The sequence below is a fragment of the Xenia sp. Carnegie-2017 genome, unplaced genomic scaffold, assembly GCF_021976095.1.
Source record: "Xenia sp. Carnegie-2017 unplaced genomic scaffold, XeniaSp_v1 HiC_scaffold_12, whole genome shotgun sequence".
Lineage (NCBI taxonomy): Eukaryota > Metazoa > Cnidaria > Anthozoa > Malacalcyonacea > Xeniidae > Xenia > Xenia sp. Carnegie-2017.
Genome location: NW_025813425.1, coordinates 541,149 through 567,697, shown reverse-complemented (window position 1 = coordinate 567,697; position 26,549 = coordinate 541,149). Strand labels below are relative to the sequence as shown.

The 26,549-nt window shown below is 33.1% G+C and overlaps 2 long non-coding RNA genes across 2 annotated transcripts; both read right to left on the bottom strand.

Annotated features, from left to right (window-relative positions):
- Positions 1-1,311: 1,311 nt before the first annotated feature.
- LOC124446606 lies at positions 1,312-20,807 on the bottom strand. The gene is made up of 4 exons (XR_006948492.1): positions 20,585-20,807; positions 6,534-6,540; positions 2,417-2,428; positions 1,312-1,321 (listed from the first exon to the last, which is right to left on the bottom strand). It is a non-coding gene; the product is annotated as an uncharacterized LOC124446606 (long non-coding RNA).
- On the bottom strand, positions 13,531-14,331 carry LOC124446611. The gene is made up of 2 exons (XR_006948495.1): positions 14,162-14,331; positions 13,531-13,903 (listed from the first exon to the last, which is right to left on the bottom strand). It is a non-coding gene; the product is annotated as an uncharacterized LOC124446611 (long non-coding RNA).
- Positions 20,808-26,549: the final 5,742 nt, after the last annotated feature.

Below are 26,549 nucleotides of genomic sequence, written 5' to 3'. Positions count from 1 at the left end.
TTGTCTTTCGTCGACAGAAGGAAGGTTTCAATGGATGAACTATGGCACGATAACGTAGAACTGAAATTATCAACATCATAGATATTCCACTTATTTTAAAAAAATACTTATACCGTCTATTGAGCAGTCCAACCTAAATGAGTTAATTTTTAAATTGGCATGCAAGGTTTCAGAAAAAGATAAGTTTATTAATACAAATACGTCACATATCGTGATATGTAAAGCGAGAAAATAGTAGTTCTTCTTTAACAGAATCTTTTGCTTTAATATTGTAACGATCACAAGAGTATTTCCAAAAATACCAAGTTTGCATATTGCAATTCTCAACACAAAGAAAATTCCCATAACAATATATGATGGATATGATTGACTTACTATACGTTTTGGAAAGGTCTGTATATTTCTGTATTTCACTTTGCAAATACCCAAAAGAATTTGATATTTTAGTTGCTCAGTAAGTGAAATACTCAACAAATGTGTTATATAACTTGTTCTGCCTTCTTTGTTAGCTATACTGACCAATTAGAATTCATAAAAGTTTATAATGTGTAATTACATAACCAAACATCAACAAGACTTAATGCTTTTTATAATATTTAATTTTAAAATATTATTACAGTTAAATAAAAGTAAACGCACGTAACGTCTCATCACAGCTGTAAATGTGAATAGGCACGTTCCCTAAGACAAAGCGCATTCAAAGGTATCCAATTTTACCATATTTTATTTGACGAAAAGCCATATTGAACAGTAAATTTTGACTATTTTAGGCAAAATCATTACATTAAATTCCATAAAATATCAATAAATTCAATGATCAAATGCTTGTCAATATTTAAGGTCATGGAAACAAGGATAAACTGACGGAAACTAAAATGACTTTTTGGCGAGAATTTCTAGCTTTTTCATTTTTTCTATATTACACTTTCCAATTGCCATGAAAAACTGTTTATTACTTTCTAAGTTGTTCAAGTAGATTTTTTAAGATATAGCAGTACAAGTTTACGCATCTGCTCTTTCTTATTCGTTCTAACTTATTGTTTAAAGCACTCCAAATACACTCGCTCATGTTTCACTATCCTAGACACCGTCAACACTTAATTTTCTCTAAAACTTATAGAAGTCTTACACATATGCAAACAAAACCTGATCTTAACAAATTAAACATTTAACACCATTTTCTAATTGTAAATATTCTAACTTGTCTCTATCACACTCATATCTACCTTTTTCTACCTTTACGTCTACCTTTATGTTTATCTTTTTTCGACATTATTGTTAACCTCTTTTTTATTTTATACAAGATATTTCAAACAGTGGTCTTTTTATAGGAGACGAACATTGTTTTTAAATTTTGAAAAAGACATAAATTTATTTTAATTTGCTTTTTTCTGAATGCGAAGCCATTTTAAGTTCTATTTATTAATAATTTACTTATATCTTTCTATCTATATATTTCTCTCCTGAATCTTTAAAAGAACATGCATCAACACTTTTCCAACATTCCACAAAAGAAAAAGTTGAAAAATATTATCATAATGAAGAAAACTTTTATTATTTTCTAGAAAAATAATGACGAGTTTCATTACTTATTTGGGTTCTAGTGTGCACGTATGTATTGCTTAAGGTATTTTGCAGATAACTTTGAGTAATTTTGGTTAGTTTCCATGTTGTGTTATGGAAAGCAATTAAATTTTTAAAGTACGCTTCAGAGGTCTTCCTTCTTCTTAATTCTATTATTAAATTTGTAAAAGGCTTAATTCTTGTTTCGAGACATTAAAATTTTTAAACATCTCCACTACTAGTTTAGAACAGGAAACGTGCAAGTGACTAAAAACGTTTTGTTGTCTGCATTTGCTTAAACCGTCTTGTACAACACTTCCAAAAGTACAGCACTTGTCTGTCAAATATTTCATAGATTAATGGATTGATATCGTGCGACCCCAGAATACTAAGACAAATATTAACAAATACATGTATTATGTTAGTTTCTGCATTATAGTACCACTGCAACCGTGCGGTTATATAATAACTATAACCAACTGAAAACTAAACAACTGTTAGTGCACAAAAAAAAGTGTTTTGAAATTTCGAATATATCTTTGAGAACTTGAGTTTAAGGAGCATTGAAAATGAGATGGTGTTGCATTGGAGAATGCTCTTAGGGCTTTTCTTTGTTTCATCGATGCTCGAGCGATTATGGAGTAAGTTACAGTCATGAATAATATTGGGAAAATGCAGAAACAGCCAAAAAAAGGCAGCCATTCGTAAATGTAATAACGGCCTTGAGGATTCACAATGCCCTTTTGAAATGTCACGCCAACTGTCGCAACCAAACCAATGATGTATGTTAAGCCACAAATGATTTTTGTCTTTCGTCGACTGAAGGAAGGTTTCAATGGATGAACTATTGCACAAAAACGCAGAACTGAAATGATCAACATCTTAGTAACTCCGCTTGTTTCAAAAATTAAATTACATACGCCCAAAATGTTTATGCAGTTTGACCAAAATGTGACGATTTTGAGCTGCACAAAGAAGATAGATAGCAGTGCGAATGCGTCACATATCGCAAGATGCAAGAGAAGAAAGTAAAAATGATCTACAATACACTTTTGAATTTTTATTCCAACAGTTGTGACAAAACCAATGATGTACACTAAGCCACAAGCGAGTTTTATATTTCTTCGACTGAAGGAAAGTTTTAATGGATAAACTATCGCACGAAAACGTAGGACTGAAATGATCAACATCATAGATATTCCACTTATTTGAAACAAATTATCTATGGAAGCTATATATGAGCAAATGGACAAAAATGAGGCACTTTTGAACTGAAAGAAAAATATACTTAAAAGAGCAAATACTTCACAAGTCGCAAGATGCAAGACAAGAAAGTAGTAGGTTTTCTTTAACAAAATCTTTAACCAACCGAAATGAGTTATTTTTGAATTGATAGTCAAGATACTAAAAAAAGATAAGTTTATGAATACAAATACGTCACATATCGCGAGATGCAAGACAAGAAAGTAGTAGCTCTTTTTTAACAAAATCTTTCGTTTCAATATTGAAGCGATCACAAGAGTATTTCCAACAATACCAAATACACATATTGCGAGAATGGAAATTATACGAGGATCCATAAAGATATTGCTGATATGTCTGACTTACTAAGTGCCTTATTTTCCTTTATTTCACTTTGCATATGCCTTAAGAAAATATACTTAAAGAATGATGCTTATTTTACGTATTGTGATATTTAAAATTAGCATCAATTATATGTTTTGGGTATGAAATACAGCTGCTGGTCTTTTCCTTACAACAAATTGGCAGTTATAGTAATGAAAATTGAAGAACTGTAGCATTTAAGATGACAATATTATGACAAATTTGTGTTTTATAGTTAATCCAAATAGGCTTGACGAACAAAATGCTGCTCCTGAGATTTCATTATATTGATGAAAATTTTGTTTTAATGTCTAAACTATGTGTCGGTGAATTATGATGTGACTAAACATCTTTGTTAATGAAAGGGTGTGGGGTAGGGTAGAATTTATGGACACCGAATAAACACTTATTGTTTAGATAAAATTTACGTTTCGCTATTGTGTTTGACAGCTTAGATTAAATTTTCTTGTTTCGCGTAACAATCAATCATAAAAGATTTCATGAAAATCGAAGTCATCAAACCAACGCCAATTGTTCACGTTGTATTTATTGCAGATTGATAGTTACCAACGAGACATCTTCTACAGACCAACATCTCGCTTTCGACCAATGTAAAAGTGAATTTTTTCAGAAAATTTATCCAATAAGCCAATCTTTCAGATGCCTTAATATCGTCTTTTCTCTCTTTACAAGAGAATAAAAATACGTCCTTTTGAGGGCGTCTCTAACGCAAAAACAGCCAACATTTGTTAGAATACCTAAATATAGTCACGAATAAATGACCAAAATGTGCGTCAAGTAAGAGAAATGCAAAATTCATATCCCATAGAAGTGAACAGGGCTACCGAAGTCTAAAGCGATAAAAAAATGGTTTTTCCCAGCAGTCTATAGAGCTTCTGAATATTCATATTTTTTTGTGAAGTGATATCCCCACCTCAAAATATAGAAAAGGCTCTTCCATCCATGATGACTTAAACCTTATCGCGTATCTTCCGTATCTCATATTTACTCTTTTTAGCTTTCTTGTACCACACATCTTCTTTGGCAATCTTTTAATTTCCACAGTATATTATTCATCCACAAAGTCTCCTTATCTAATTTTCTTCCAAAACAACACACTAAGTACCTTTCTACCTGTCTCCCTCCTCATATTTGCTTCGTGTAACGCATTATGGAATTTCCTATCAAAATTTTTTCCCAATACTTCATTTTAACCATGAAGCAATAATTTGTTTTCAAACAATATGCATTTCATAATTTAAATCACAGGTAAACCAAACACTAAAACTGCATTTGAGCAAGTAAAATGTGAACTAATTAAGAATGAATACATTTGTTAAAAAAAGATAGCATTGTAGCTGGCTAACGCAGTCAATTAAAAACAATTATCAGCTAATTTCAGTTGTTTGTAATTTTTACATGAACTAGTCAAAGTCATAAATAAAGACAATCCAAATACATTTCTATTTTTTTGTCTATAGTTCTCTTATGCTATTTCAAAACAACACTCTACTTAATTGTCAAATACTCCACGTGAATGACAGGTTGAAATACAATATAGCTAAAGACAATTTTCATTATCTTTGAAAAATTGTCTTATTCGGGATCTATGTAAAGATTACTTGAGAACCGTAATGTGCAGCAAACTTTGACTTTATTCTAGTTAGTTTTAGGTTTTAACGTGTCTCATTCGAAGAAAATGTTTTTTCAGTAAGCACGTTAGAGGTCTTCTTGGTTCTGAGACTGAACTCAATAAAGGCCTTGTTTTTGAAACATTAATTAAACGTAAATTGTTTAAACATTAAAACAGGAAACCTGTAAGCAATTTTCAAACGTCCTGTTATCTGAATTTGCTAATAATTATCTTCTTGTGCACCACTTCCAAATGTACAAAACTTTTCTGTCAAGTATTCCATAGATTAATGGATTGACAGCGTGTGATCCCAAAATTTTTGCACAATAAGCAACTGATAAGTTTCGTCCACTGAAGGAAGGTTTCAATGGATGAACTATTGCACAAAAACGTAGAACTGAATTGATCAACATCATAGTAGCTCCGCTTGTTTGAAAAATTAAATTATATATGACCAAAATGTTTATGCAGTTTGACAAAAATGTGACGATTTTGAGCTGCACAAAGAAGATAGATAGCAGCGTGATTGCGTCACATATCGCAATATGCAAGACAAGAAAGTAAAAATTTTTCTTTAGCAGAATCTTCTGTTTTATCATTGAAGCGATGACAAGGATATTTCCAACAATACCAAATACACATATTGCCACACCGAAAACCGCAAAACCTTTCATTCTCAATGATTTTTCTGGCCAACTTGGAGTGCCCTCTTTTTATCAATTTCTTTGTTATAATGTGATGATAAACTTTGTTTTCGTTGTTTTCAGAGTAAATATTCAACACCGCATCGCATCATGCACAGCTATGTTTAATGAGGGCACGTTCTTAAAACGATAGGGTTCCAAAACTAATCAAGTTTGCGTTGTTTTGTTGTTTTTGAAATCATAATTCGGTCTCTTGGACAAACTTTATTGGACTAAATTGTTCGACCATGTCAAGATATCATGAATTGCCGATAACAAATCATCTAATTTTTTGCCCAAGTGAAACGATCTGTGAAGTAATCATGCCTGCTGCTGGACTATGAAAATGACTTTTATACAAGAGTTGAATTTCAAATATTTTAGAATGAACAAAATAGTAAAGTAAAAAGTTAATAGTTCTTAAAAGAACTGTTTTAGGTAAAGAGCACTAACCCAATAGTTCTAAACGAACTAAGCGACACGAGGCATTTCGGCAGACTACTCCTCGGGTGTCAACGTCTGCTAAATGAATTTTTAAAACCAACCGATATTTATAATGTCAAGAAAGAGTGTACGTTATCTTCAAAGGAGAGAAATGACGTTCATTCTTTTAGTTACACGTTATGGAGGCTGTTTTAATAGTTAACTAATCCCGTCCTCTGCCGACAAAAGAATTATGTTTTCAATTTATCCCTGTTTTGAGGATTTAAAATGAGACGGTTTTGCATTGTAGAGTGCTCTTATGCCCGTTTCAAACGTCGCATTTTACATGCGCCGAAAGCATTAAAGATAAAAGAAAATGAGATGAACTTCCTCATTATCTTTTGTTTTAATTGCATTCGGCTCGTGTTAAGTTTGACATTTGAAACGGCCTAAAGGCTTTTCTTTGTTTGATTAGTGCTCGAGTGATTAAGGAGTAAGTTACACTCACAGTATAGAAACAAACAGTAGTCTTACTCCATTGTGCAACGTTTTGCTATATATTTAATTAGATTACTGGCTGCGGCTATCCATCTTAGTGCTCCTAGTGGCCAAAAAAAGCAATTAACTAGATGGCTTAGGCTTGTTTCAAACGTTGCATTTTACATGAGCCAAATGCAATTAAAACAAAAGATAATGAGGAAGTTTATCTCATTTTCTTTTGTCTTTAATGCTTTCTGCGGATGTAAAATGCGACGTTTGAAACGGGCTTTACTTTAAATTAATTATTACAGTAAATAAAAGCTGTTTGGAACCACATGCGAAGCATATATCAACGTGCAAATCACAAAAGGGGTCATATGAAATTCCCTCGTGAAACCCATGTTGTTTCTATGTGTTTTTTTGATAACAAAATGTTTGTGGAAGAATTTGATGAAAGAGTGTTGTTTATATATAGCACGTCTGAAACCACAAAATAAACATGATTCAATAAAAAACAGAAAATGTGCCAATACAAACAAAAAGTATTCTTCATGCCCCATATCTTGGAATCATGTGTCAATTATTTAGCCCTGTATTTGTATTCTTACAACATGCAATATTTTGTTTTTAAACCATCTCACAATGTTATTTGCGTGCAGATACGTCAAACGTTGCAACTCAACTGTAAAAATGTGAAATATAAATTCATGCATGCATTTGTCATGAAAAAGATGGCATTGTTACTTTGTCATTAAAAAATTAAATTAGCTCACTATCGTTATAAGTAATTTCTAAATGAACAAGTCTCAGTTCGTCAAAAATGAATGTAAAAAAAATACAACATTTTCCTCTCAATATTTCTCTTTTGATAGTTCAAGAGAACACTAGTTGATTGTCGAATATTCCACGTGGATGTAAAGTTGAAATATAATCTATAGACAATTCTCATTATTTCTTGGAAATATTGTGTTAGTCAATATCTAGTGTACAAGTAAATTGCTTGAAAATTTGTATTTCGTGACTCAACATATTTTAATCAGTTTCAGTTTCAACTTGTATCATTCGAAGCAGATATTTTTAAGTGTCTTTTTTGGCTCTGTAATTAAAGTTATAAAAGGACATTTGTTTAAAGGCATTAAAGGTATGTTGTTTCAACATCTAAACTGCTAGAAAAAGAAAAATGTGAGTGCTTTAATATTAAACGTTTGTCATCTGTATTAGCTTAATATTCTATTTTTGTTCAACACTTTCAAAAGTGCAGGACTTGTCTATCAAATTTTCCACATATAAATAGACTGATAGCGGGAGACCACATAATTCTAACACAATAAGCAAGTGATGGATTTACCGTGCTAGTTTCTGAAATATAAAACCAATGCAACCAAGCGATAGTATAGAGAACATACATTAGGGCCACTCCATTGAATTTTTCATGCCACGCATATCTTATTACGCATTTGATTACCATATTGGCAGCCAGTAAATCACATTGTGTGACCAAAAGGATTGACGATATGGCAAATGGCAGCCAGTAAACTAATTAAATATACTGCAGCCAGTTGCACAGCCAAGTGGCCCTACTGTATATTCCTATACTGTGACCAAGCTGTCATATAATAAATATTTATTTGTACTTTTCATTTTGTACATGATAGTTTAGACAGTGAAATTTCTTGTGTTGTGTAATAATCTATCATTAAAGAGTTTTACGAAAAATTAAGCCATTAAACTAACGTTTATTGTTGACGACATTTTATGGCAATTTCATAATTGCCAACGAGACCCCTTCTGCAGACCAGCACCCCACTCAGTAACTCTCTCAGCAGTGCAAAATCATACTTCTTGTATACCATGTTTATAAACCGTATAAGTGAAGAAGGCTACCAAAGATGTGAGGAAATCATTGTTTGCAGCGGCTGAAGACGATCTAAATATTCATATTCCCATAGTGCTCTTAATCTCTTAAATCCCTGATCCTTAAAACGAATGACGTTTCTTCCTGTTCTCTTATTTATCCTCCTAAGTCCTCTTGTTATCCTATACATTTTTTACTAATTTTTCAAGTCCTTTGCTATTCATTCAAAAAATCTTCTTACTACAACGACTATTGTTTTCCCTGTCTTCCTGATCATATTTGCTGCAATTATCCATTTATCTGAGAGTTTCTTTTGATAACCTACAGCCTTTCTCAAATCTTCCCTTAAAACCAGACCACCCTCCTCAAATTGAAATGTTTAAAAATTCAATTTTTGCTTTTGAAAAACTAGCGTACACAAATCATATCAATAAAATTCAAAAAAATTCTCATTCTTAAAACGAACAAAAAATTTAAAAGGTAAGATATTTACAGCGTTCTAAAATATAGAGAAATGCTACGCGATGCATCGAAGCAGTGGCTGACAAAAGTATTTATCGGTTAAGCCTGGTTATTAAATTTTTCAAAGTACCCAAAAAGTGAAGTACATTTTAGAAAGAGAATATCGTATCTAATACTGAGGTTATAAAGACGTTATAATTTGTATGTTTTCTCCGTTATTGCATTGCGTATATACAATGGCGGATAACTGATAACGGGCCTTTAGGCTGCGACAAAGCTGTGGGTCTTTAAGTGATATTTGTTCCTCCAAGTAAGTTCAGTGTTTTAATGTCGTTTGCGTTTTTGGCGTTCCATTGCTTTTGCATTTCCTGTCTTCTGTTTGTAACTCATATAGTGTAAACATTGAGGAACAAATTTAAAGTTCAACTTGAGTAAGTCCTTTGCACTTTATGAGTTTTGTGCATTAAGCATTAAAACAGTAGATCGTAAAGGTTCTAGCAGCATATATGGTCGAATTTACAACAAAAAGGCAAAAGGTAAAATATGTCTATATACAACGGGCGTCTTGAAAAGGCGGGCCTGTAGGCTTCAGTCTACTTAGCCTACTGCTTTATAAAACGCCACTGGGTGTATGCAGTCAAAATGCTTTTATCTCATTTTAGTATTTATTTGTTCATATAAAGAAAAACATGAGAAGAAATGCTGTTGTAGATGGAATAAATGTCTCTATCTGCGACAAATTTGACAGAAAACTGATCACTTTTAAAAATTTTGTTCACAGAAAGAACTCTGCAAAATTAATTCTGTGATCATCATGTCGAACACATTTATTTACTTTATTTGTAAAGTAAATAAAGAGATGAAAAACATGCCGACCTGATATACAGTACTATTATGAAATTATGTAATGTTGGAAATCAACAAAAATGAATTTCTTAGAATAATATAAACGCTCTTAATGCAATTCAGAACTAAATTATATTCTAGCTACTTTATAATGTTCGAAATACATAAAGGAGACCCTATTTTACAAATCTCTACTTTTTGATACTGAAAACAACTTAGATTGGTCTTATTTTTGGGCAGCAATTCCATAAAAACATCATTTTTCTATTTGATATTCCATAGATCAGAGGATTTAACGCGTGGGAGCCAAAAAGACGGAGAACATAAACAACGTAAAGATTAGTTGAAGAATTTGATGGAACAGTGTTGTTTATATAGAGCGCGTCTACAACCAAAAAACAAGCGTGACCCACTGTGAAGCAGAGAACTGTGCTGACACAAACAATAAATGTCTCACTATGCCGAGTATATCTTTAAAGACTTGACCTGGTGGAGGATTGTAGATGAGAAAGTGTCTGATTGGAGAGTGTTCGTAGTGCTTTTCTTTGTTTAATCAATGCATGAGCAATTATGGAGTAAGTCACAGTCATAAAGGTTATTAGGAAAATTTAGAAACATGAATAAAACGCAAACAATTCGTAAATAAAATAACGGGCTTGAGGATCCACAATTCACTCTTGAAATGTCATTCCAACTGTCGTAATCAAACCAATGATATACGCTAAACCACAAGCGTTTTTATCTTTTGTCGATTGAAGGAAAGTTTTAATGGATGAACTATTTTATGATATCGTAGAACTGAAATGATTAACATCATAGATACTCCATTTATTTGAAAAAAAGTATCTATGCCACTTATATATGAGCAGTTTAACAAAATTGGATTGCTTTTCGAATGGTGTTCAAAGATCTTAAAGAGAAATATACGCAATAGTATAAATGCGTCACATATCGCGAGATGCAAGACAAGAAAATAGTAATTCTTCTTTAACAGAATCTTTTGCTCTTAATATTGTAACGATCACAAGAGTATTTCCAAAAATACCAAATATGCAAATTGAAATTCTCAACATAAAGAAAATTTCCATGATAAAAATATGAAGGATATAATTGATTTACTATACGTTTTGGAATGGTCTGTATATTTCTGTATATCACTTTGCAAATACCAAAAAGCATTTGTTTTTTCGTTGCTCAGTAAGTGAAATACTCAAGAAATGTGTTATATAACTTGTTCAGCCTTCTTTGTTAGCTTTACTGACCAATTAGAAATCATAAAAGTTTATAATGTGTAATTACATAACCAAACATAAACAAAACTTAATGCTTTTTATAAAATTTAATTTTAAAATATTATTACAGTTAAATAAAAGTAAACGCACGTAACGTCTCATCACAGCTGCAATTGTGAATAGGCACGTTCCCTAAGACAAAACGTATTCAAAAGTATCTAAATTTACCACATTTTATTCGACGAAAAGTCATATTGAACAATAAATTTTGACTGTTTTAGGCAAAATCATTACATTAAATTCCATAAAATATCAATAACCTCAATGATAAAATGCTTCTCATTATTTAAGGTCATGGAAACCAGCAGAAAACTGACGAAAACGAAAAATGACTTTTCTACGGGAATTTCTAGCTTTTCCATTTTTCTATATTACACTTTCCAAATGCCATGAAAAACTGTTTATTAGTTTCAAAGTTGTTCAAGTAAATTGTTTTAAAATATATTAGTACAAGTTTATGCATCTGCTCTTTCTTGTTCGTTCTGACTTATTGCTTTAAACACTCCAGATACACTCGCTCATGTTTCACTATCCTAGACACCGCCAACACTCAATTTTCTCTAAAACTTAATGAAGCCTTACACATATGCAGACAAAAACCGATCTTAACAAACAAATTAAATATTTTAACACCATTTTCTAATTGTAAATATTCTAACTTGTCTCTATCACACTCATATCTACCTTTTTTCTACCTTTACGTCTACCTTTATGTTTATCTTTTTTCGACATTATTGTTAACCTCTTTTATATTTTATACTAGATATTTCAAATAGTGGTCTTTTTATAGGAGACAAACATTGTTTTTAAATATTGAAAAAGACATAAATTTATTTTAATTTGCTTTTTTCTGAATGCGAAGCCATTTTAGGTTCTATTTATTAATAATTTACTTTTTTCTTTCTATCTATATATTTCTCTCCTGAATATTTAAAAGAACATGCATCAACTATTCCACGAAAACGCAGAATTGAAATGATCAACATCTTAGTAACTCCGCTTGTCTCAAAAATTAAATTACATATGCCCAAAATATTTATGCAGTTTGACTAAAATGTGACGATTTTGAGCTGCACAAAGAAGATAGATAGCAGTTTGAATGCGTCACATATCGCAAGATGCAAGAGAAGAAAGTAAAAATTTTATTTTGACAGAATTTTCTGTTTTATTATTCAAGCGATTACAAGGGTATTCCCAACAATGCCAAATACACATCTTGCCACATCGAAAACCACAAAACCTTTCATTCTCAATGATTTTTCTGGCCAACTTGGAGTGCCCTATTTTTCTATTTCCCTGTTATAATGTGATGATAAACGATGTTTTCAGTTTTGAGTAAATATTCAACACAGCATCGCATCATGCACAGCTGTGTTTAATGAGAGCACGCTCTAAAAACGATACGGATCCAAAAATAATCAAGTTTGGGTTGTTTTGTTGTATGTGAAATCATAATTTGATCTCTTAGACAAACTTTATTAGACTAAATTGTTCGACCATGTCAAGATACCATGAATTGCCGATAACAAATCATCTAATTTTTTGCCCAAGTGAAACGATCTGTGAAGTAATCATGCCTGCTGCTGGACTATGAAAATGACTTTTATACAAGAGTTGAATTTCAAATATTTTAGAATGAACAAAATAGTAAAGTAAAAATTTAATAGTTCTTAACCCTTTCATTCCCAAATTATTAGCCGTGGCCAAAAAAATTTTTCTGCGCTATATATGCATAGAAACAATGTTAAATATGTCATGAATTTCATTGCTAGTCTAAAAATTTATATTTTCATGGAATTAAAATTTTGTTGCCAAATGGCAACATTGGGAGTATAGTGACATAGCTGTATACTTAATACTCATGTTTATTGATTGACATTGAAGTGTTATAATGATTTTGCCTGTATTAAAATCCATAAAATTAACTAAAAATACAATTGATCAGTGAGGCTCCCATTTACTCCAAGTAAAAGAAAAAAATATGTACAAGATAGCAATACTACAAGTAAGAAATATTTACAACTATAACAATTTTACTGCCCAAATGCCTCTTTCTTTTAACATTTCTACCAACTGTACTGATGCAAACCAGTTGTCGAAATATATCTTGTAATCTTTGTGATCTGCCAAATTTTTGGTAAGTCTGAGTACAATATTGCCAGAGATACCAAGATCTCCTTCCAGTTTCATTTGCTTTCCAGAGTATATTTCAAAGTCATACATCATTCCGGATGCACCAGCCCTTGTAAAGACTTTGAAACCCCACTTATGGGGTTTGTTCTTATTGTATTGTTTCAGGAAACTGCGACCTTTGAAGGGAATTATTTGCTCATCAATGCTGTTACCTTCTCTGGGTCAACTTTTAGCATGTTTTTTCTCAAACTGCTCAATAACGGTTGTATCTTGAATAAAGGATCATAATGAGAATGATTTCTTCCTGGCAGTTTGGAATTATCATTGAAATGCAAGTAGCGCAGGATAATTTCAAAGCGATTTCTTGCCATTGTTTCAGCAATAGGATTGAACCGAGAAGAATTTTCCCAGTACATTCTGTATGATGGTGCAGGAAACAGACCCATGTATAAGAGGATGGCAAAAACTTCTCTATTTCATCATTTTGGATAGCACATTCCTTACCATCCTTCTGCATTGCATAAATATTACTTTGTTCAGTGCATTGTTTTATCATTTCAAAATCAATGAACATGTTGAAATATTCCAAAGAGGAATGCAGTTGTTCAGGTGGATCTGGGAATGTATCATTGAAATGGTTTTCGGGAAAAGGAACATCTTTCTGTTGCCATTTACACTTTTTTGTCTTGCATCGCTTTGCTGGTTTAGATCGCCTTACAGGTTCATCATCATCTTCAATATCACTCACTTCACTATCTTCATGAACTGCATGAATTTCAATGTTGTCTGGAAGGGCAACAAAATCTGGATCCTCAGCATGGAAAATATCTTCCAGCTCATCATCACCATCATCAATGTCGCTTACATCTGATATTTCACCATTAGGACAAAAAATGAGCTCTACTGCTTCAGTCAAATCTATAACTCTCTTAAAAAAGAATAAAAACATCAGTTATAGAAAGAAAATGCTTAGTTTATATCCAATTAACACTATTTCTACAGTGACATCTTCCAGAGATTGATCTGCCCATTGTTGCCATATGGCAACAACATTATACATTAGAAAATCTATGTGCGCCGATCGCGCTTTTAATAAAATAATTGCTTAAATATGACGAGGACCAATAATTTAATCAATTAATATTTTTATATATCACAAAACTAAACATATTATAATCAAACTTACCTTTGAAAATGCGCGAAAATTTGCTGTCACTTACTTCCGTAGGACACCATGTGAAATAGTCAATTAAACTAATATAAAAACAAATTTACGAAGATTTGCCTCACATATCACATCACCCACATCAAAACCTAAAAACGCTTGCCTGATTTTTGTTTTTGAGCTTACTTCATGTAAGCTATGTAGCATAAAAGACAATGTTGCCATATGGCATCATTGGGAATGAAAGGGTTAAAAGAACTGTTTTAGGTAAAGAGCACTAACCCAATAGTTCTAAAAGAACTAAACGACACGATGCATTTCGGCAGACTACTCCTCGGGTGCCAACGTCAGCTAAATGAATTTTTAAAACCAAACGATATTTATAATGCCAAGAAAGAGTGTACGTCATCTTCAAAAGGAGAAATGCCGTTCCTTCTTTCAGTTACACGTTATGGAGGCTGTCTTAATAGTTAACTAATCCCGTCCTCTGACGACAAAGAATTATGTTTTCAATTTATCCCTGTTTTGAGGATTGAAAATGAGACAGTTTTGCATTGGAGAGTGCTCTTATGCCCGTTTCAAACGTTGCATTCTACATGCGCTTAATGCTTTAATGACAAAAGAAAATAAGATGAACTTCCTCATTATCTTTTGTTTTAATTGCATTCGGCTCATGTAAAGTTCGACGTTTGAAACGGGTCTGAGGCTTTTCTTTGTTTGATTAGTGCTAGAGCGATTAAGGAGTAAGTTAAAGTCACAGTGTAGAAACAAACAGTAGTCTCACTCCATTGTGCAACTTGGTTCTGTATATTTAATTATTTTATAGGCTGCGGCTAGCCATCTTAGTGCTCCTACTGGTCAAAAAAAAGCAATTGACTGGCTGGCTTTTTTCAAACATTGCATTTTACATGAGCCGAATGCAATTAAAACAAAAGATAATGAGGAATTTTATCTCATTTTCTTTTGTCTTTAATGCATTCGGCGACACAAACAAAAAATATTCTTTATGCCTCAAATCTTGGAATCATGTGTCAATTATTTAGCCCTGTATTTGTATTCTTACAACATGCAATATTTTGTTTTTAAACCATTTCACAATTTTATTTGCGTGCAGATACGTCAAACGTTGCAACTCAACTGTAAAAATGTGAAATATAAATTCATGCATGCATTTGTGATGAAAAAGATGGCATTGTTACTTTGTCATTAAAAAATTAAATTAGCTCACTATCGTTATAAGTAATTTCTAAATGAACAAGTCTCAGTTCGTCAAAAATGAATGTAAAAAAAATACAACATTTTCCTCTCAATATTTCTCTTTTGATAGTTCAAGAGAACACTAGTTGATTGTCGAATATTCCATGTGGATGTAATGTTGAAATATAATCTATAGACAATTCTTATTATTTCTTGGAAACATTGTGTTATTCAAAATGTAGTGTGCAAGAAGATTGCTTGAAAATTTGTATTTCGTGACTTATCATATTTTAATCAGTTTCAGTTTCAACTTGTATCATTCGAAGCAAATATTTTTAAGTGTCTTTTTTGGTTCTGTAATTAAACTCATAAAAGGACATTTGTTTAAAGGCATTAAAGGTATGTTGTTTCAACATCTAAACTACTAGAAAAAAAATGCGAGTGATTGAATATCAAACGTCTGTCATCTGAATTAGCTTGAATCTCCATTTTTGTTCAACACATCTAAAAGTGCAGAACTTGTCTATTTAATATTGCACATGTTAATAGACTGATTGCGGGCGACCACAGAATTTTAACAAAATATGCAAGTGATGGATTTACCGTGCTAGTTTCTGAAAAGTAAAACCAATGCAATCAAGCGATAATATAGTGAACATACAGTAGGGCTACTATATTGAATTTTTCGTGCAACGCATTTCTTATTACGCATGTGATTACCATATTGACAGCCAGTAAATTGCATTGTGTGACAAATAAGATTGACGATATGGCAAACGGGAGCCAGTAAACCAATTAAATATACTGCAGCCAGTTGCACAGCAAAGTGGCACTACTGTATATTCCTATACTGTGACCAAGCTGTCATATAATAAATATCTATTTGTACTTTGTCATTTTGTACATGGTAGTTTAGACAGTGAAATTTCTTGTGTTGTGTAATAATCTATCATAAAAGGGTTTTACGAAAAATTAAGCCATCAAACTAACGTTTATTGTTGACGACATTTTATGGCAATTTCATAATTACCAACGAGACTCCTTCTGCAGCCCACACCCCACTCAGTAACTCTCTAGACAGTGCAAAAATCATACTTCTTATATAACATGTTTATAAACCGTATAAGTGAAGAAGGCTACCAAATATGTGAGGAAATCATTGTTTGCAGCGGTTGAAGATGATCTAAATATTCATATACACATAGTGCTCTTAATCTCTTACATCCCTGATCCCTTAAAGCGAATGACGTATCTTCCTGTTCTCATCTTTATCCTCCTAAGTCCTCTTGTTATCCTATACATTTTTTTACAAGTTTTTCAAGTCCTTTTCTATTCATTCAAAAAACTTCTAACAACACCTACAATTGTTTTTCCTGTCTTAGTGATCATATTTGCTGCAGTTATCCATTTATCTGAGAGTTCATTTTGATCACCTAGAGCCTTTCTCAAATCATCTCTTAACACCAGACCACCCTCCTCATTTTGAAATGTTTTAAAATTCAATTTTTGCTTTTGAAAAACTAACGTACACAAATCATATCAATAAAATTCAACAAAAATTCTCATTCTTAAACCGAAAAGTAAACATTTTAAAAGGTAAGATATTTACAGCGTTCTAAATTATAGAGAAATGTTACGTGTTGCATCGAAGCAGTAGCTAGAAAACTATTTAACGGTTAAGCCTGATTAATAAGATTTTTCAAAGTACCCAAAAAATGATGTACATTTTGGAAAGAGAATTTCGTATCTAATACTGAGGTTATAAAGCCGTTATAGTTTGTATGTTTTCACCGTTATTGCAATGCGTATATACAGTGGCGGATAACTAATTACGGGGCCTTTAGGCTACGAAAAAGCTGTGGGTCTTTAAGTGATATTTGTTCCTCCAAATAAGTTCAGTGTTTTGATGACGTTTGCGTTTTTTGCGTTCCATTGCTTTTGCATTTCCTGGCTTTTGTTTGTAACTCATATAGTGTAAACATTGAGGAAAAAATTTAAAGTTCAAACTGAGTAAGTCCCCTGCACTTTATGAGTTTTGTGCATTAAGCATTAAAACAGTAGATCGTAAAGTTTCCAGCAGCATATATGGTCGAACTTTAGAACAAAAAGGCAAAAGGTAAAATATGTCTAAATACAACGAGCGTCTTGAAAAGGCGGGCCTGTAGGCTTCAGTCTACTTAGCCTACTGCATTTGTAAAACGCCACTGTGTGTATGCAGTCAAAATTCTTTTATCTCATTTTAGTATTTATTTGTTCAGTATAAAGCAAAATATGCGACGTTTACAAAGACGCTGAACTGTTTTGTAAAATGCTGTTTTAGATTGAATAAATGTATTTATCTACGTCAAATTTGACAGGAAACTGATTACTTTTAATTTTTTTGTTTACAGAAAGAACTCTGTAAAATTAATTTTGCGATCGTCATGTCGAAAACATTTATTTATTTTATTTGTAAAGTAAATAAAGAGATGGAAAACATGCCGACCTGATTTACAATACTATTATGAAATTATGTAATGTTGGAAATCAACAAAAATGCATTTCTCAGAATCATATAAGCGCTCACAATGCAATTCAGAACTAAATTATATTCTAGCTACTTTGTAATGTTCGAAATACATAAAGGAGCACCTGTATTAAAAATCTCTACTTTTTGATACTGAAAACAACTTAGATTGGTCTTATTTTTGGGCAGCATTTCCACAAAAACAACATTTTTCTATCCAATACTCCATAGATCAGAGGATTTAACCCGTGTGAGCCAAAAAGACGGAGAAAATAAACAACGTAAAGATTAGTTGAAGAATTTGATGAAACAGTGTTGTTTATATAGAGCGTCTACAACCAAAAAACAAGCGTGACCCACTGTGAAGCAGAGAACTGTGCTGACACAAACAATAAATGTCTTACTATGCCGAGTATATCTTCGAAGACTTGAGCTGGTGGAGAATTGTAGATGAGAATGTGTCGGATTGGAGAGTGTTCTTAGTGTTTTTCTTTGTTTAATCAATGCTTGAGCGATTATGGAGTAAGTCACAGTCATGAAGATTATTCGGAAAATGTAGAAACATGAATAAAACGCAAACAATTCGTAAATAAAATAATGAGCTTGAGGATCCACAATGCACTCTTCAAATGTCATTCCAACTGTCGTAATAAAACCAATGATATATGCTAAAACACAAACCATTTTTATCTTTTGTCGACTGAAAGAAGGTTTCAATGGATGAACTATCGCACGATAACGTAGAACAGAAATGATCAACATCATAGATACTCCACTTATTCGAAAAAAAGTATCTATGCCACTTATATATGAGCAGTTTAACAAAATTGGATTGCTTTTCAAATGGTGTTCAAAGATCTCAAAGAGAAATATACTCAATAGTACAAATGCGCCACATATTGCAAGATGCAAGACAAGAAAGTAGTAGTTCTTCTTTAACGGAATCTTTTGTTTTAAAATTGAAGCGATCACAAGAGTATTTCCAGCAATGCCAAGAACACATATTGCCACAACGAACACTACAATATCTCTCATTATGAATGATTTGTCTGGCCAACTTTGGAGTGCCCTATTTTCTTCTTATTTCCTGTTCAAATGTGATGATAAACTGTGTTTTCCGTAAATATTGAATACTGCACCTCATCATAAACAGCTGTTTTTAATGAGGGCGTTCTTAAAACGAAACGTGTCCAAAACTAATCAAGTTTGCGTTGTTTTATTGGATGTGTAATATGATCTCTTAGACGAACTTTATTAGACTAAATTGGTGGACAATGTCAAGATATAATGATTTGCCGATAACATATTGATCGCATTTTTTGCGAAGACAAACGATTGTTGAAGTCATCATGCCATCTGCTGACAGACTGAGATATAACTTTTTGCAGGAATTGAAGTTCAAATATTTTAGTATAATAAAGTCCATTTGGAGTCCGTTGTACGACATGCATGCATGGACACTGTTGAGATATTTATGCATGTACAACTGAGAAAAAGATTATTAAAAATAAATTTTAATAAATCAAATGACAAATGCAATTAAACACAGTAGTGTTAATAATAATTTCAAGCGTTTGCGGAGAACGATATTATCGAACCTGAAAATATTTTTAAAGGACATGGTAACGATATGATCTTATAGAATGTCTTCTTTCGTTTGGTCTGTTAAGTTAGTGTACTTTAAAGCGGATTCCAGGTCGGCAACGTAGTCAAGTTTGTTCGCGTCTTTAAAGTTGTAATTTAATCCTTTGTTTAAAATTTTAGTTTGCTGTTCGGTTAGTGGTTTGTTCGAGATGTTTGTGGCAAATTCGTTTGTGTTGGGATGGAGTTGTTTGTAAGATCTGGATTCTTGTAATTTTCCATGACGTTCGTGGTGTCGTTTTGTTCTATATGCGGATGTTGCTTGTTTGATGGCTTCATTAATGGTTTTGGCGTCTGATTGTGTCGTGTATGTTGTTACGGTTTCTCGATGTTCTTGTAGTTTATGACGGTAGATTCGTAAGCGGTTGTGGGCATCTGATATGAGGACGTTTAACATACGGACGTGTAAATAAACATCCTCATTCTGGTGAAGGCTCGAAGCAACGAGTCGAAAAGCTCAATAAAAATCGCTTAAAATCCAGAGAAACTTATCTTTTATATATTAAATGCCTTGATTACAAATTTTCAAACTTATAAAATCGACATATGGGATAGATATTCTCAGAAGAACAAGAAAATGGGAATTATTCGCACGTAAAGAGTCATCAACATGGAGCAACTAAAAGCTACTACACCAATGCAAACAACAACAAATTGCATTTGGGTTTGGGAGGTGTAAACGTGGGATCAACCCTTACAAATCTACAAATCATAAACTACAAGATCATCGAGAAACCGTAACAACATACACACAATCAATCAGCCAAAACCATTAATGAAGCCATCAAACAAGCAACATCCGCATATAGAACAAAACGACACCACGAACGTTATCGAAAATTACAAGAATCCAGATCTTACAAACAACTCCATCCCAACACAAACGAATTTGTCACAAACATCTTGAACAAACCACTAACCGAACAGCAAACTAAAATTTAAACAAAGTTAATTACAACTTTAAAGACGCGAACAAACTTGACTACGTTGCCGACCTGGAATCCGCTTTAAAGTACACCAACTTAACAGACCAAACGAAAGAAGACATTCGTCACAAAATCACAAATAACCTCTGCCACAAACCACCTGTCACCATAAACTACGAAGAACTACGAGCAATTAAAAACTTACAAAACGACGACCAAATAATCATATTACGAGCTGACAAAGGACGCAAAACAGTTATCATGGACAGATCAGAATACATCGACAAAGCCAAAACCCTCCTACAAGACACCACCACCTACGAACTTCTCCACACAGACCCCAGCAAAACGACCACCAACCGCTTCAACCAGAAACTGAAACAACTAAAAGACAAAAAGAAACTAAACCAAAACTGAACAAATCCTACACACCATAAACAATACCACAAAAAACATTACCTTTACTAAAGACGAAGAGCACGACAAACAACTTACATTCCTCGACATCCTACTAACCAGAACAGATGACGGTACACTAAACACACAAGTATACCGCAAAACCCCCCACAAAGACCAAATACTCAATTTCAACAGCAATCATCCAACACAACACAAAATAAGCTGCATTCAAACACTTTTCAACAGGATAAACACTCATTGTAAAACGGAAGAAGCCAAAAAATCAGAACGTAGCTACTTATACTCCACATTTATTAAAAACAATTACCCTAGAAACTTCATAAACAAAACTATATGCAAAATACAAAACAAAACACAAACCGACAACAGCAACAAAAAACCGGACGAAACAGTAAAAATCGTCACATTACCATACATAAACGGAACATCAGAAATGACTGCCAGACTTCTTCGACCATTTAATATTAACGTCGCCCACAAACCTACACAAAAACTCAAATCATTTTTCACCAAACATGAAGACAAAACAACAATTCAGGATACAACTGAAGCGATCTACATGATACCGTGTAAAGACTGTTCAAAGCAATACATAGGACAAACATCTAAGAAAATTGAAACAAGACTCACAGAACACAAAAACGCCATAAAATGACGAGATCTGAACTCACTACCGGTATAACATACCCACGGAAACAACCACACATTCGACTGGACAGAAACTAAAGTACTCGGACGCGCACAGACTAAACACGCACGCGAATTTAAAGAAGCTTGGTACAGTAAAGACAACGACACAATAAACAGACATATCGACATACCCATCATATACTCACAACTAAAGAAAAAGGACATAAAAACTACAAACAACACCAAAACTAAAACACTACACTCTAATATTATTAACACCAATCATATTCACAGTACACCAATACCCATGGCAACGCATTTCACCCCATCCAATCACATTAATGCATCCACTAATCCAATTAGACGCTCTAAACGTCTCCAAGCTAAAAGCACGTGTAAATAAATATTTTTCATTCTGATGAAGGCTCGAAGCAACGAGTCGAAAGCTCAATACAAATCACTTAAAATCCGGAGAAACTTTTATCTTTTATGTATTTATTTTTTTATATATATTTTGATTATTTCTTTTGATTGTATGTCACGTGGTCAAAACTATAACACATTTACTAAAAAACAAATATAAACAAATAAAGAAAGGCAACCTATTGTTTATTGTTCAATAAAATCCATTTGATCATTACTAATTGACCAATTTTTAACACGGTAGTTATGACGAAATTGCATATTGGTTACAACCTTCAAAATTTTTGTTTGAACCATCTTAACTGATATTGTGGCGAGAATCATCTCGTCGAGACGAGTATGACTCGTCGCTACTCCCTGTGGGCTTGGTACCTCAACAGGTAGAGCGGTGGATTAGTACCCGAAGGAGGGAGTTCAAATCTCGTCCAAGTCACATGTTTTTCATATGCATATAAAAACCGTGTTAGGATTTATATTATGTCTAATTTGTTGATTCTAAATGACCAGGGTATTTCTAAGTGATATGGTTGTTAAATGAAGATATGATCTTCGCACTTTGATGGACAATTTAAGCAATCGTCTCAGGACCTGAAAAAATCAGGTGACTCAACGGGATTCGAACCCAGGACCTCTGCGGTGCCGGTGCAGTGCACTGACCAACTGAGCTATGAAGTCACACACTGGTGAGATCATATCTTCATTTAATTTCAAACACCGCACTGCATAAAACATTCATACGACATTCCTTTCACGAGAAAACAAGAGCCCAACTATATTGACCTTCTCACCACTGTGTGACTTCATAGCTCAGTTGGTCAGTGCACTGCACCAGCACCGCAGAGGTCATGGGTTCGAATCCCGTTGAGTCACCTGATTTTTTCAGGTCCTGAGACGATTGCTTAAATTGTCCAGCAAAGTGCGAAGATCATATCTTCATTTAATTTCAAACACCGCACTGCATAAAACATTCATACGACATTCCTTTCACGAGAAAACAACAGCACAACTATATTGACCTTCTCACCACTGTGTGACTTCATAGCTCAGTTGGTCAGTGCACTGCACCGGCACCGCAGAGGTCATGGGTTCGAATCCCGTTGAGTCACCTGATTTTTTCAGGTCCTGAGACGATTGCTTAAATTGTCCAGCAAAGTGCGAAGATCATATCTTCATTTAATTTCAAACACCGCACTGCATAAAACATTCATATGATATGGTTGTATTGACCATTTTAATTGGCAATTTCTAAATGACCAATTTTTCATATGGTTGTTATGACCAAACTGCAATAGTTGCAACTGTTGCTAGTATACATGCAGTTGCTAGGCTTCAACATTGTATCCCATGATCTTACGTGTTATTTTTTAAGGATGAACATGCTTACAGCGATTGCGTGCATCGCTTGAACATCATTCAAAAAACGCAAAACAATGTTGAGTGCATGTTAAGTGTACGTGTTGGGAGCGTTTGTATGTAGCGTAACGACGTATTCTAAACTACATGCAACAGACATTATTTTCAACCGAAGGAAGGTTTGAAGCCAATCACACGATTTAATAGATTACCATTTTGAAATATGAATTATTATTTGAATTACCATCACGAGCCTTACAATCGTACGTCGACATCGCCTAAAATTCTTAGAGGTTCATCTTAACAATTTGGTCAACAGTTCTTCTTTATGTCATTTCCTTTTCTTTGAGATCAACTTTGTGATGACGAAATAGTAACAAGTTCCAAATACAACGGTATTGTTGTCTCCTCTCATATAACGAATTAAAATGGTACTGTCTTCTTAGTTTGTTTTATTTTTCATAGTGTTTCCGCATCTACTATAACTCGCTCAATAATCTTGTATTTGGTTTGGCAGCCATTCTACAAGCAAAGAAGTCAATCATAAGTTATAGCCACACCTTAGAATAGTTGGTTTGTACGTAGAGAATGTCGCAAAAAACTGCTTGTATTTGAAATCATTCGACATTTAGAATTTGCTCGATTCAGGAATAGTTAATCTCCAAAGAGCAATAACATTGAAAGAAAAACATGTTTTGCATTCAACATGAAGGACTAGCTTAGAAAAAAATTTTATGCTTCAGCCTATGGTCAATTAGTAAATAAAGCAACCTCAAAACTGAATGGTAATTCAGAAAGAAAAAGCTCTCATTAATATTTACGTTATACGTCGTTTTCAATAAGTTTTGCCATCTACTATTAATCATACTATTAATATATTCTTCAGTTATAATTCCGCCATGTTAATTAGAGGTCAGATGCAAAAGATTTTGTCATCATCTATTAATATATTCTTGAGTTTACATTACGTCATGTTGGAGGTCTAATACAATAGAAAATATCGTCATTGCTATTTTGGGAGCTCTAGCAAGCGTGGGCGATAATAATTGTTTTCCATGGAACATATGGTTAATTCCCCCAAAAAATAGCACTACTACTTATCCAATCCTTTTATCTCATCTCAGAATTTACTTGTTCAATATATAGTTTTATATTGTATATTAACGTCACAGAAAATTTCTTTCAATATTTACCTAAATTTATTCCTGAATGAGCAAATGAAGATATTTCAAAAGGACCTAGTTGAAGCAGTCGACGTATTTTAGCAAAAAGAAAAGATAAAAAAAAGGGTTGGAAACGTTGATTTATACTTTGTCGTCTACAACAAAATTGAACAAAATTATACATAATGTTTCAAAGATCAATACTTTGAAACATTGTGTATAATTATTTGTCTTAATTTACCATCTTGAGCCTTAGAATCAACTTCAAACTACTGGCTCAATAATCTTGTATCGAGATTAGCAGCCATTCTGCAAGCAAGTCATTTCTAGTCAATGATAAGTTAACCACACCTTCCTACAGTTGTAGATTTAATATTTATACGGGCTCTCTCAAAAACCGCTCATCTTCAAAATTAGCCGACCTTCATTAAGAAATAATTAATCCCCAAGGAGTAATAACTTGGTAAAAAAAACGTGTATTTTTGTATTTAAGAAGAAGATTGACTAAGAAAAACATATTATGCCTCACGCCATGTTCAATTAGTAAATAAAAGTACCTCAGGGGCTGTTTACATGAGCCGGGTAATCGGGATTAGGCGATGCGTGAAATGAATTTGAAGTAGTAAAAAAAGCAAAAGTTCAAACGCAAAACTTACAACAATTTCTTAAGCGCCATAAGTCATTTTAGTTGTAATTTTTAAATCAGGCTAAATTATTTGTTTTCATTTTAAAGGTTTTCTGAATTTGCAGATTCAGAGCATAGAGAAATTCGTCAACAAGTTTTTTGTTGTGAAGTATTTAATCTTTTTCGATTGCCAAAATGATTTAACGCTTCGCTGAATCCCGGCTATTGTGCTCATGTAATCAGACCCTCGAAACTGAATTGCAATTCGGAAAGAAAAACTTCTAATTAATATTTAAGTTATACGCCAGTCTCAATAAATTTCGACCATCAATATATTCTTCAGTTACAATGCCGCCATGTTGGAGGTCAAATACAAAAGAATATATCCGTGGGCGAACGTTGATGTTTTTTATTGCCCCTTTCATTGAGGGAAATTGAAACCAACAGTTTCGAGAGTTTTGATTCCGCCATGTTGGATCACAAGAATATATTATGATTATCAATATCTATTAGGACATATTAACAAACAAATAGGGACATTGGGACAATAGCATGAAAATATTTGCTGAACTCTAATTAGAAATTCTTCCAGGGTTTTGCTGGACTTGGTCGTGCAACAGCATTAGTAGACGATCTACATTTCACAAGCAAATGTATTTGCAGCGGCTTTCGACACATGTCCGTACTTTAATAGCAAAAATTTTAGTATATGAATTTGCATTCGCTAGGTAAAGTACGTACTTGTGTGATGCGTTACAAAAATAACAAGGAAACCAAAGAAGAAATTTGCACATAGCGCTATAGTTTGTTGCACAAGAAACGACAAAGAAAATGAAAAGTTCGGTAATTTCAAGTAAAAACAATAAATATAGAACTTCAATACCAGTCACGTCAATAAGTGCATTAGTTAAACTAACGACTGTCAAATATAACCAATACAAATACAATTACATATAATCTGTAGATTGACCACTCATGCTGTGTTGTCTAACCAAGACTATGAAATCCCTGAAAGAAATATTAATAATAGTTCATGTACGCGTATCGCCACAATAGCATCAAATCATCTTTACGCGTACTGAATGTCGGAAGCGTATATTTATACTAGCTTTCTGCCGTCACGTCAATTTCGTATATGGAAACTAATGACGACGGTGGGCAGGCCAGACCAGGATAAGACGGGAACGAATATGTAGTGAGTATTTTGAAATTTGTAGTGAGTATTTTGAAATGTGTAGTGAGTATTTTGAAATGTGTAGTGAGTATTTTGAAATGTGTAGTGACTATTTTGAAATGTGTAGTGACTATTTTGAAATGTGTGGTGAGTATTTTGAAATGTGTAGTGAGAACTTTGAATTGTGTAGTGAGTATTTTGAAATGTGTAGTGAGTATTTTGAAATGTGTAGTATGATTCTGAGTGATGTTTTCTCATTCTTTGTTATGTATTTTAAATTATTTTTCTGGTGACACGTACCGGCCACCGTAATATGCAACAGTTACAATCAAACAAATTAGGTACGCTTAA